This window comes from Sus scrofa, chromosome 3, assembly GCF_054392235.1.
Source record: "Sus scrofa isolate SSC_HxYL_T2T_F1_AM1 chromosome 3, Sscrofa_HxYL_maternal_Yorkshire_Landrace_v2.0, whole genome shotgun sequence".
In the NCBI taxonomy this organism is placed as follows: Eukaryota; Metazoa; Chordata; class Mammalia; order Artiodactyla; family Suidae; genus Sus; species Sus scrofa.
This window is the reverse complement of record NC_139385.1, coordinates 101,051,863-101,066,218: the sequence shown is the minus strand read 5'-3', so window position 1 is coordinate 101,066,218 and position 14,356 is coordinate 101,051,863. Positions and strand designations below refer to the sequence as shown.

General features: G+C 33.9%; 1 long non-coding RNA gene across 4 annotated transcripts in view; it reads left to right on the top strand.

Annotated features, from left to right (window-relative positions):
* The window catches only part of LOC110260015 (uncharacterized), a 645,415-nt gene that overhangs the window by 209,499 nt on the left and 421,560 nt on the right, over nucleotides 1-14,356 (top strand). For 2 of the 4 annotated variants that reach the window (XR_014841967.1, XR_014841968.1), the window contains exon 3: nucleotides 6,894-7,016. This is a non-coding gene — a long non-coding RNA (uncharacterized LOC110260015). Of the gene's footprint in view, nucleotides 1-6,893; nucleotides 12,617-14,356 lie in introns of those variants that run through there. The other 2 variants (XR_002342722.2, XR_014841969.1) reach the window with 2 other exon arrangements.

Here is a 14,356-nt window from a genome sequence, read left to right as displayed (position 1 = left end):
AGAATATAGTTGCAGGAGTAGAGATCACCTTCACCTTTTCAAGTGATGTACACGCCACCAACACCACCACAAGGCCACTGAGATTTTAACAGAAGGGGAAGAAAAAGCAAGTCCTGTCAGATTTCCTGTTCTATTTTTCTAACTCATAATTAGTAGAGATGAAACCTGTATAATTTATTTGCATTGTTTTACTGCCTGACATTATATTAAGTTCCTTTTCTGTTAATTTATTATTTGCCACCAATCCCTGCGGAACCCTTAGGATACACTTCAAAATGAAATATTTTTCATCCTTATTAAAATATTTTAATGAATTCAAATCCTGAAAGTGCTTGATGATGACCAGCAGCATTATCTTATATACAAGGAAAAAAAGTTCTTAGAGGACATAACACTGTGACAAATAAGCAGCAGAAATGATACCTAAGTCACATATTTTAAAGGATATTATCATAACATAGGGAAATATGACAAATAGTGAATAAATGCCTGTTACTCAAAAAATTATTTTCTTTATCTCTTATATTTACATACAAACTCATATAAGCCTATTTTTAAAAATAAATGTTCTTTTATTTTGTCTTAAGGGAGAATATTGCACTTTCAGCTCTCTCCAGAGTCTGTTTTTAATTAACACCAAATATTATGTTTGCTAAATCCATATTATGAACAACACAAATTTGTATTTCCATTTACTCTAATATGGAATTCCATAAAAAGTAAAGGTTTTATAGAGGGCTTACATTATTCCCTTACTGCTATCACAAATAAAATATAGAAAGTCTTAATAACTATTACAGAATTTAGTTCAAATGTGGCCAAGATGTAGAGATCAGTCTTCAGAGGGGAAAGACAGACAACTATAAGAGAGCCATTTCTGGCTTCCCCAATGAGGGACTTTTCCCTTTAAGATTGCTTCTAATCTCTCTCTTCACCTTTATTCACTTCTCCTACTGGCATATTTGGGACATCCAGGCTCAGCCCGACACTGTTTTCCTCTTCAATACTATTTCCTCCAGCAGCAACTACTCCCATTTGGGCTTGTCTGATTCTGAGGTTCTTTGTTAGGAAGTTCATTTATCTCTTACTGAAACCCAAAATCTCCAACATCCACCATGTAAAAGGTGGTATTCTGTCTTCTCTTTTCTCTTCTGAATTTTTCAAAAATTAGGATTAAAGTGTGATCTATTATCAGCTTCCCTGGAAAGAGTAAAAACTGTACAGATAGAGTGAGATTGATGGTGCCCTGGAGGCAAGAGAGGATATTGCAGAACATTGGGTTACAGGCTCAAGCCAGTAGAGGTCCACATGATCACCTGCATCAGTAAGGTCGAAGCAGACATTAAGAATCCAACCACAGGAGTTCCTGCTGTGGCACAGTGGGTTAAGAATCCGACTGCAGCAGCTTGGGTTGCTATGGAGGCACAGGTTCTAACCGCTCGGTGGTTAAAGGATCCTGAATTGCTGCAACTGCAGCCTAGGTCACAGCTGTGACTCAGATTCAGTTCCTGGCCTGGGAACTTCCATATGCCACCATGGGGGCAGCCATTAAAAAAAAAAAAAAAAAAAAAAAAAAAAAAAAAAATCCAACCATACCACACTCCTTAGAGTTCTTGCACAGATCTTTGTTCCTGTAAAAACTGGTAAGTCAAACTTAGGATCTAATACAAGAAATGAGACCAAGGGAAAAAGAGGAAAGCAAGATAAGGAATAATAATGCATGGCAGGATCTTGGGGACAATAAATTTATGGCACTTGTTAATGGCTGGAGAATTAGTATATTATGTTGGATTGGATCAGCAAAAAGGTTGAAAACACCATTAGCACAATGACTATTTCAGTGTGACTGTCAACACTCCCACCAACACTAATACTTATTGAATAGTTACTATACATCAAGCAGTAGGTTAAGAATTTAATCCATTTATATTCAATTCTTTTAGCACAGTAAGAAATAGGTACTTAATTCCTAGCCATCCCCAAGTCAGGGCAGAGCTAGCTGAGAATCCAGAATATTGTTAAAGGTTAAAGAATTATAATGGAGACTCATTATAGGTATAGGCCTTTGTGCACCACATGGATAGCGGCCTTTGTGAACTGTAGAACTATACATCCTAAAGTGAGGAGAAATCTCATGTGATCTGCTGATTTACTCTCTGATCTTCAGACATTATTCCTATTTTGCAGAGAAAGAATCTGAGGTGCAGGGAGGTTAAGTGACTTGTTAAAGATCATACAGTTATAATGATAGAAAACTGTAAAATAACTCCTTATCAAGTCTTAGGAACCTGTTGATAACATTTTGAGAAACTGCTGTTTGAAAATCCAAATTAATCTTTCCTAGAATGCCCACTATTCATAGTGTTTCTCTTTCCCCCATGGGAATACAGACACTTGAAGTTTGCTGCTTAAAATAACTATCTTCTACCTTCTAATCTATACACACCTTCTTCAGCATGACTGCTGGATTCTATTTGCTGTCCAGGTTGCCCTGTGAGTTGCTAACTCCTGTGGCTTTGCTCTAGAAGCCTCTCTGTGAGCTGAAATCTCCATCTACACAATTTCACTGCTCATAAAGACATGTAGCAAGGAGAGCACAAAAGAAGCCAATTTATCCATTTTTATATATCTGGAATACATGTGGAGGCAAAATTGGTGGTTTGCCTCAGCTCTCCCTGCTAAGATAATTTGGGGTGATATTGCAACTAAACGTTATGTTTAAACCATGCCAGTCACGCTGTGCATTTTAAAAACCACATTAGAGAGTGCATTACCTTTCTAACATATCTGAGCATATGAGTAAATTTCAAAGCAGAATAACTTCCATGAATAGAAAATTATCTCACCCTTAATTTCATATTGCTATTCAAAGCCTATAGAGAATCTTCATTTGTCTTACCTTATTTCTACATTGACATGATTTTCACTAATGGTAAAATTGTTCAAATGGTTGGATTTGTTTAAAAAATTGTTTGTATTGTATTGGCTCTCTTGTACTCATGTATAAACATACTAATACACTTTCTCTCAACCCCTAAAGTGTATAACCTTGAACTCTGTTTCTAAGTCTCCTTTTTTTCCTTTAAAATTAAATATATTATCAAATTTTGGATATCTCCATTCATTAAAAAGGTCTAGATTTTCTCCTGTGTGTGTGGCAGTGGTGGTGGCATTTTTCCCCCCATTTTCTTAACAGAATTACAAACCTAAGTCCAAATCTTACTTCTTACCTGAACTACTGTGACAGGTTTATTGGCTCTTTTTACTGTAACTCTGCCTTCTCCCACTACCAGTTAAGCAAAGCAAAAATACCAGCATTATCAATCACCGAATGCGTATATGGTAATGGTTGATAGTTTCATCCTTTTATTTCACTATTTTATAAAATCTATTCTCTGTTACTAATTGTGTCAAGTCCAAATCCATTAACTTCATAATTAATAAGTGGCAGATTTTCAGACTCTCATAGACCATGTGATCTTTCTTGACAGATGGAAGGCTGTTTTAGAGGTTTATTTTCTACTTTGAATAAATTCTAGCTCTTAGTCTTTGGTTGTGCCATATCTTTCCTGATTTAGAAAATGCCCTGCGATGGCAGACATTACCATTCACTCTGTTATACAGTTCCCCCAGACACACAAATAGTTGTACTTTTCTGCCCCTTAAAGTTAAGTGGGACCATGTGAGTAGCCATATAGGTGTAGACCAAATTTTGGACTGAGGCATTTCACATCAGGTGCTGCATCCTATAGCCTTGTTCCCCATTCCATGGTGATCATGGAAACACACAAAATAAGCCCTTCATCTACCTGAAATAGTAAGTTCCCAACATGTACGTGTTGAGCAGATAGGATAAGCTAGTAATGGTGATCTGTTGTTTTAAGCCACTAAAATTTGATCATTATTCTTGGTTGCAGCATATCTAACCTCTTGTGAGATTTATATATATAAAACAATCATTTAAAATGTGTCACAGAATTCAAAACCAGGAAGTGGTTCTTTGCTACTTACTAATCCCATCTTTTTCTTTTCAACATTTCATATTTACCTTGTTCTTTATAATTTTGCTTCCATTCATTAAATCAGGCAGTCCTTCAATGACTGTTTATTGTATGCCTACTCAACATGCTATTGTGATTCATCAAGAAAATTGTTTGATCAGTATTTAAAGCATGCTCATGACTGTGGGAAATAATTAAATAAATTTCATGTAAACTTAAGAATCTATATGTTTGTTCCACATTTGTATCTGTCTTGTGGGTGCATTTTATATTACTTTGAGGACTATCTTGGATTAAACTTGCGCCCTGCTTCATTTCTCCTATCTTTTCCAGTTCCAGGAAGATCAGTATAAAAAGGAAGCTTGATATTTTTTCTTCCAATACTGGGCACATAAGACTCTACAAACTTTTACAGAAATTGAAGTAATAAGTTATTTTAATCTACTCAGAAGTTTCTGTTTATACAAAAAAAATCCAAATATAAACAAGATGTTCTGTTTCAATGATAGTATAAGTCAATACAGTAAAAGTGGCAAATACTGGAAAACCATCAGTTGTTGTCCCACTAAGTTTAACCATGTGGGTATTATGCTAACCTTGAGAGTAAATTACTATTAGCATAAAAGACGAAAGATATTTAGCTAAGCCTGAGAGGTTTTATTTAAATAATAGATATTTGTTAGGGATTATTACTGTCAGTAGAAAGGAGAACACTAGCAAAATAATTATGCCTAGTCCTGAGTTCTGCCCTATTGCAATAAATTTTAATAGTAAAAAATAGCTAGAATATTTAATTCTAAAGGATTTCATGAAAAATATGAAAATTTGTATAAATTTTAAATATAAATGTACTCAAGTATATTAGCAAAGAGAGTCTGATACATCTGTCTTGGATGCTAAAAATATTCAACATAATACTTTTAGTAAATGTTATTTAGTGCCAGTGAAAAAGTTGATGTAGTATAAGATACATTTGGTATCATTCTTGGCCTCATTTTTTGGTTAGTTTTCTACAATAAGAAATAAATTTATTTTAGTGCTTCCACTGTATTCTATACAGGATATGTCAGTCTACTTAGATCACTAAGTATATGGAAGCAAGTGTAAGCATATATTATTTGGCGTTAGAAGATCAACTCTGCTTAAAATTATAAAAGCTGAATAAAAATTTTTAAAATATTTCTTTCTGACAAGTTCAATGTAATTTTTTACTTAATTGGTGCCTTGAATAAAGAGCTAGTGTGCAGTGACACTATCGCTGGGAATCTGTCAGAATTTTTCTCATTAACGGTATTTTTTAAATGACACTTTGCACTTTTACTTCAAAAATAATATTTAAATCCCTTTGGATAAATTGAAGCTGACCTAAAAACATCCTCGATAATTTTATTTTACCAAACAAGGTAGGAAGACAATATTCCCTCTTGGGAAGAACAAACAAAAGAGCTTAAAGATAACTTTCAATAACTTCAAATGTCAGAGAGTTATCCAATTGTTTTAGTAATAAAAATGTGCATAGATCTTGAAAGGTAAGTGTACACACACACACACAGTCATACTCACACTCAGCAAGCATACTACTTTAACTAAACTTGTATACACATATGCACATATTCAGTGAAGGTCACACAAAGGACAGAGGGCAACAGAGAAAAGTCTCTGAAATCCAGAGGTTTAGGACTCAACTCCTGACTACTAAAATCTAAAGGTAGATCCTGACAAACTGTTCAAACCTTTTGATAAGCCATGATTTATTAATCTGCAAAATAGGGGATTGAACCAGATTTGTTGGCTCCTTTCAAACCAGAAACTCTCCAATGACTAAGTATTTTTTGGCTTTTCCCCCTGGATACCTCTTATAATAAGCAAAATGAAAAATGTCAATAACCCAGCTCTTAAAATTAATGGTTGTCTTCCATTTGCAAATAGAGTGTTAGAGTTTGTTGTATATGATTGCTCCTGTCAGGAAAAACCAGATAAAGTAGCAAAAGGTAGATAAAAGAAAAAAAACTATGTATCTATTTAAAGAAATCAGAGCATGTTTGAAGCAAAAAAAAAAAAAAAAACAAAAAAAAAAAAACAAAAAAAAAAACACTTTGGGGGTACAGATTTTGGAATGAGAGAAATATGAGTGATGAATTTACAATCTGAAACCAATTTTTTTTTTCCTATAGGCTTTCAATGAGAATCTGGGCCTTGCTTGGACAGAAACTTTCAGAACTTCTGGAGGTTTTATAGATTAGAATAGGGGGTAACAATTTTTATTTTTTCTGTCAAGGGCCAGAGAGTAAGTTTTTTTTTTCTCTGTGGCAGATAATTCTGCCGCTGTAGCCAAAGTAGCACTAGATGATAGATGTGAAAGGGTGTTGCTGTATTCCAGTGCACTATGAGATTTTAATTTTGAATAATTTCGCATTTCATGAAATATTGTTCTTTTATTTTTCCGGTCGTTTAAAATGTAAGCACCTTTTTTAGCTCATAGGTTATGGAACAGTTAGTAAACTGGATTAGGCTCATGGGCTACAATTCACTGACACTTGGGCGAAAGAGACAACTTTGGACATTTGAATGGCTTTAGACACACTGCCAATTTCTCTTTCAAGACAATAGACAGATTCTGAATCTGGGTGGATTGGTAGGCACAACAATATTTTGAAAAGCAGAGAAATGTTTAAAAGTATCCTAGACATGGTAATACAAAGTCTGGATGTTCCAGAGAAGCAGTCCTCCTGGTGAGTCGACTAAACTCTAACCTGAAAACTTTGGAATCTATGTCCCAAGGACTTGCTTATTGTGAGAAGTAAATTGAGCCTAAAACTGCAACCCTGCTTCCACTAAAGTCTATTTAAGATAGGATCAAATTGATTCCCTTGCTGCTTTATCTACCTACAGAAGGGAAGAGTGGGCCTCCGCTGGGGAAAGACTGTGTAATCTAGAACCTCTACAATTTTTATGCAACATGACTTAAAAGAGCCAACCAAACAAACCTGAAGTTCCAAGGATGAGGAAATCAAGGTAAAAATCAAGAGAATCATTATTTGATATTTACAGACTCACTCATAGATGATCTAGATAATGGACTTAACTGATAAAAACTTTGAAATAATTATGATTAAAATATTCAGGTAAAGAAATTTTTAAAATGGAGAGTTGCTTGAGAAAAAAATTAAATCTTCTTGTTCGGATTTTGGTATCAAGGTTTGCAATGACTGCTGTATACACACACACACAAACACACACAATCTACACTACTGTTACAAGTTTGGCTTGGTTTCTTCAATATTTGAAATAATTTTTTGGTGAAGTAGTCTTTTTACTAAGAGGATTTAAATAGTAAATTGTATTTTTTTCTTCGTAGGTGTAGCAATATTCATATTCCTATTATTGTGTCAGTCTCGGAATATAATTTTCAAAGATTTTTCTTCTTTTCTTTTTTTTTGTCAGGGCTGCAGCATACGGAGGTTCCCAGGCTAGGGGTCCAATCGAAGCTGTTGCTTCCAGCCACAGCCACAGCCACAGCCACAGCCACAGCCACAGCAACAGTGGATACTTAACCCACTGGGCGAGGCCAGGAATTGAACTGGAAACCCTATGTTTCCTAGTTGGATTTGTTTCCGCTGCACCACAACAGGAACTCCAACATTTTTCTCAATAATTGTCAAATGTATTGGTGTAATGTGTTAATCTCTTTTTATTTTAATTTTCATATGTATACGATCCAGAGTGATAAGACTTTGTATGTGATGTTTGTAGCTTTTTTTTCATTTTTTCTTTGATTGACCTTGCTAATATTTTATTAGAATCATCCATATTTTCAAAGAACCACATCTATGTAAATGTATTATTTTATGCATTTTTATCTTTCATTGAATTCTCTTATCTTTATTATTTTCTGCTTTTACTTTGCTATCATACATTTCTCAACATCTTAGGGTAGATGCTTATTAGATTGTTGATTTTCAGTCTTTGTTATTCTCTAATATATACTTATGGTTATAAATATCCCTGTAGGCATTGTTTTTGCTATTTTCCACAAATGTTCTCATTCTCTTATCTTCATTTCCCTTCCGTTTAAAATATTTTCTAATTTCTGTTATAAATTTTTCTTTGACCTATGGGTTGTTTGGAAGTAAGTTGTTTAATTCCTAACAGTTGGAGACTTTCTAATTAACTTTTTGTTATTTATTTTTCTATAGTTGGAAAATATCTTGAGTTTTGTTTAATTATACTTTATGATCTTATTCACTGATTTTGTTTAGATACACTTTATGATCCAAAATATATAAAAATATATATCTAATGTTAATTATGAACATGTTTTTATCTCTTTTGGATAGGTTTTTACATGGATGTGAATACTTTTTTCATACGCATTTATTCATTTATTTTTGTAAATGATTTTTATTTTTCCCGTAATAGCTGGTTTACAGTGTTCTCTCAATTTTCTGCTATACAGCAAGGTGGCCCAGTCACACACACACATATATATACATTCTTTTTTCTCACATCATCATGCTAAAACATATTTTTAATCATGCTCGTATTTTCTCTACCTTCACTACATTTATTTGTTGTATAAGTTTTGTGGGATAAGTGTTTTAATATCACCCACAGTAATTATAGATGTGGCTACTGTTTTCATTTCATTTATTTATGTCTAATATTGCTTATCTATATTAAACTACTAGAGACATATGTTTATAATCATCACCGTATCTACCTGAGTGACTGAAATCTTTATTATTGTAAAATATCCATCTTTATCTCTAGTAATTCTGACATTACTGTCTACATTATTATACAATTCATTGATATTGTGGGTATATATATATATGGTATGGTGTAGCTATACCAATTTTCTTTGATTACTATTTTTGTAGTGTATTTTAAATCTTTTTATTTTTAAATATTTGGCGTATTCATACTGAAAATCTACTTTGAGAAGTTCTTGTCAGAGGAAATAAATCTGACTAGTATCCATGAGGACACAGGTTTGATCCCTGGCCTTGCTCAGGGGTTAAGGGTCTGCATTGCCATTAACTGTGCTGTAGGTCACAGACGTGGCTCAGATCTGGCATTACTGTGGCTGTGGTATAGGCCAGTGACTACAGCTCCAATTAGACTCCTAGCCTGGGAACAGTCCATATGCTATGGATGTGGCCCTAAAAAGACAAAACAAAAAAAAGAAAAAAAAGATCTGCTTTGAGATATTCAGTTTACAATAATAATACATGTAAAAACTATATATTTGACCTTATACCTACTGTGTTTCTATTTTGTGTTTTTTTCCTCCTCTCCCATCTTTCTGTGTTTTAGATTATATGTTGTTATTCCATATCCCTTTTTACCAATTTTGCATTAACTTTATATTTGTTGAGCAACTGTTTTTAAAAATAGTTTAGGGATTAAACATATCTTATAATCATATACAATTTAATAATGTTAAAATGTGTCTGAAAATACTAAAAACTTAGAATACTGTATTTCAGTTATTTCTTACAATAGTCTATAGAGTTAACATTTTTATTGTATACCTTTTTATGTGTATATAACAATCTTTATTTACATTAATTCATATATTTATTCTGTTGGTTTTCATTCCTTCCTATATTTCTGTAATTATTTTCCTTTTGTCTGAACAAATTCCTTCTGTATATCTATAGTGAAGTTCTGCTGCTGATGCTTTTTCTCAGGATTTTGTTTGTTTGGTTGACTGATTTGTTATTTGGTTTTGGTTTCATTATGTTTCTATTCCACCTTACTTCTTAAAGCTATTGTTTAGGCATGAAATTCTAAGATAGAGATTATTTTATTTTTACAGAGGTCTTATTCCATTGTTTACTGGCTGTCAGTCTTTTGATTTATTTTGGAGGGCAGTGTGTCTTTTTTCAGGAGGATTTTGAGTACACCTTTAAATTTTGTTTTGTCTTGTTTCCAGTAGTTTTGCTATGTTGTGCCTTTCTGTAGTGTTTTTTTATTTGCTTGTGGTTGGTGTTCTTATAATTTTTTGAATCCATGAGCTAGTATATTTAATTAGTATTCTTTCTTCAAATATGGTTGATGCACCATATCTTTCTTTTTTCCTTCTTTTTCAAACTACAATTAAATCTGTAATAGGCTATTTTACTCTGGCCCATATATCCCTAGTAGTCTTTTATATACTTTCTTTGTTCCTGCTTTGCTTCAGTTTAAGAAGTATTCATTGATGTGTCTTTCAGTTTTCTCATTTGGGCTTTTGCTGTGTCTAATCTGCTATTTAAATCCATATAATGAGTTCTTAATTTTATAAATTGCATTTTTCAGTTACATAGTCTTTGTTTGTTTTTAAAAATTCAGAATTTCTGGCATAATTGTCTTTTAATCTGTTTTGTACACATTTTCATTCTATACTGTGACATACTAATTTTGGTCACCTAACTCCACTATCAGTAAGTATGTTTGTAATTATTTTTAGCTTGATTTTTGGCCACATGGTACTATATTTTGGTGTTTAAGTAATGTTTACTGCATAATAGACATTGCAAAGCTTTAGATGATGATATTTGTTAAATCCACAGCATTTAGAAAAGATTAGTATTTGTTTAAAAAACATGACTTTTTAAAAAGAGAAGCACCCCTGAGAAATTAAGATTATAATTTTGAAATTTAAATTCTATATTTCACATTTAATCACCAGTTAAAATTTTCATTGTTAATAACCAGCAGAGCTTTACCAGGACCTTTATGGATATTTCTGTTGGACACCTTAGGAAAAAAGAAGGGTCTAGTGACCAGAATCTGGAAGTTAATTCTATGATTAGCAATTGATTCATATTACCATAGTCTATGGTTTGATCTTGGCTTGAATATGTATAAAGAAGGTGTGGTAAGTAGTTAATATTGTGGAATATTTAATTTTCATATTTTAAGATACTTTAGTATGAGGTGACTATACAGTGTTTTAATGCTGTATATTCATTTTATTTGAAGCAATCATCAAATGGAAATTTGATTTATAAAACACAAAGCCTAGACATCAGAGAAATGGAATTACACAAATTCAGTGCAGCCTGATTATTAGAGAAATTACCACTTGCAAAGAAAAAAAATTAACTGACAATTGAATTAGAAACCTGGTAGTGAACAATCCATACTCTTTGGGGAAGAAATGATTAGCATCATACAATATCATTTTCTCCAATTCCTTGTGATTGAGGTAACCCTTGTGTCTAGTACTATATAGTGGACAATAAGCAGAATGAACATGGATCACTTCTGGGCTGAGGGAGCAGAAATTTCATTCCCAATTCTCTGCCATTTCAAGTGCATCGACTATGGGTATGAAATAGTTCAGCAGTAGAATGATGGCACCCACTAAAGTTTGGATATCTGACTGTATAGGTACAGAGGACAGTTATTTTATAAAATCATGAAGATGTGCAGCAGGCTTTGTAGGAATGAGAAAGTTGTGTTGAGATTAGTTCACTGAAATTTTGATTGGCTTATTGCCACAAGACAAATTAACCTATATTTTAACCTATCCTATATGAAACTTAGAAAATATCACTGGAACTAAAGAATACATGTGATAATGGGAGTAAGAGTGTGTAGGTCTTCCCTGGAAAAACAGATATTAGAATGATATTACTAAGACTAATATCATAGTTCACCTACATTGTTGACTGTTCTATCTCACCCTCATCCTAAGTTTATGCAGATAAAATCAGAGGTCTTGCAACAAAGTATTTAGGAGATAGGTTAACCTAATATTATCATGTGTTTAAAACAACTTATGGAAGATTCTATTCTGTTAAATACTTTATCAATGACTGAAAAATTGTTTTGAATAATTAGTTTTTGACTCTTGGTTAAATTTTTAGTTTTAGTCATTCATATTTTGGTGGATTGCACTTGTGATAATTAAGTATACACATGATATTGATTTCTAATGGGCAAATTAGTACAATGGTTATCCTTCCTAACTACAGGATGGAATCACATGGAAAAGTTTCTAATTTTATTTTTGGGATGGAGTCAAGTCAGTGTTTTAATAGCTTTCTAGATGATTCAGTTATTGGTTAAAGCAGCTAATAACATAGGTGATAAAAGCAGAATGCAGGGTAACTACATAAAATCATCTTTTACACCTTCCACCATACTTGGCTTTTCCAGAACAAAAATGCTTTTCATAATAGGGAGGATCATTCGGTGGCATTTAATTACCATTCCATATATAAGTCTAATTGGGAAAGATACAATAGGAGAATAAAATCTAATCCTATGGAAGAAACAAAAAATTCATTGAGTCCAATGATAAGAATAGTTTAAGACATTGTTCTTAATTATGTAACTATATCCCTTTCAGACTTTTACTTCATTTGATGAATCTCAAATTTATTGAGGGCTACATATACCTCATCTTATGCTTGGTAGTGAAGCTGTTAAAATAAGATTTAAAATTTAATTTTTTCTCACATTATCATGCTCCATCATAAGTAACTAGATATAGTTCCCAGAGCTATACAGCAGGATCTCATTGCTTATCCATTCCAAAGGCAATAGTTTGCATCTGTTAACCCAAATTCCCAATCAATCCCACTCTGTCCCCCTCCCCTTTGGCAACCACAAAAAAAAAAGAATGTATACATGTATGTGTCACTGGGTATTCTTGCTGTATAGTAGAAAATTGACAGAACACTGTCAACTAGCTATAATGACAAAAATAAAAATCATAAAAAAATAAATAAAATTTAATTTTAACTATTGAAGTAATCAGGTAGGGTTACAAAAACAAAGAAAAACAAACCAAAAAAATAATAATAGCAGTATGATATAGTACCTTGGGATTCTGTTCAGGGTTACAGAGAGCTGAAGAGAGCTATGCCTCCATCCTTACAATAATGACAAAAATATGGACGGACATCAAAAGATGTATCAGAGGTCTGATTCACAAGGTAATCAATTAAATTGAAATCTCAGGAGAGACAAGCATCTGCAAGGAGCAGCAAGATGTGAGCACATGCTTACCTGGGGAAGATGCATTGAGATGCCAGCAAGAAGACTTCAGTTAGAATAATTAAAAACTGGTGAAGGCTAGAGTTCCCTGGTGGCTTAGCAGGTTAAGGATCTGGCATTGTCACTGCTGTAGCTCGGGTCACTGTTATGGCATGGGTTTGAGCACTGGACTTCACATGGTGGGGGTGCCACCAGAAAAAAAAAAAAATGGTTAAGGCTAAGTATGGAATTTTGAGAGAATATGAAGCCCTCAGGAGCCACATATAAGAAAGTGGTGTTGGAGTTCCCTGGTGGCTCAGCAGGTTAAAGATCCCATGTTGTCACTGCTGTGGTTCAGGCCCCTCCTGTGGTACAGATTCAGTACATGTCCCCGGAACTTTCAAGTGCTGAGGGCATGGCCCAAAAAATGTGGCATTAACACTCTCTTGGAGAACTCCACTACTCCATAAATCCCAAGGCGGACACACACACACACACACACACACACACACACACACACACACACACACACACACACAACATTTGGTGAGTGTCCTGTGAAAACTTCCTTCTTTTTTCATGCCTAGAGTAAAGGGACAATAGCTGCTGCAGGAGGAACACAAATTTCTATCCAAACCTTTCTCCTAGGGATCAAAAGATTTAACCTGCTTCGATGGTCATAGTAGTAGAAGTGTTATTTGCCCTTGGGTTACAGCTGAAAAACCATTACAACTGGAGAAGGAAGCAGAAAAATAAATCACTACCTCTGGTAGAGGATTACTGTACTTACAGTTGGGGAATGGCAGGAGCATTGAATACACTGTACTCCCAAAACCTAAAGCATGGCATTGTGTAACATTGAGAATTATACAAAGGAGAAATACCGCCCTGACTTAACCCTCACCCCTCAATAGGATCAAATAGCAAGAAACAGCAAATAACATTGGAAGAGCGGCAGGAACTATATAAAGGGGGAATGTAAAATTGTGGGTAGAAAAGGTATTTGGCAAACCTTTGGCAAACTGGCCTCCTACATTTTCTAATATTAACTTGAGTTGTAATCAAAGCTAATTTGCAGAAGGTTTTTCTCTGTTTATTCCACTCTTACCTTTATGCCTCCCCTTTGTACAGTTTATACTTTTGCATCCTACTTATAAGAGGATTTATCTGCACACTCTTAGAACCATCCCAGTTCTAGGCTATTTATCAGATTTAGAATGTTTCATGATAGTATAAACTATTAAGATGTTATATCACAGGAGTTCCCTTCGTGGCGCAGTGCTTAATGAATCCGACTAGGAACCATAAGGTTGTGGGTTCGGTCCCTGCCCTTGCTCAGTGGGTTAACAATCCAGCGTTGCCTTGAGCTGTGGTGTAGATTG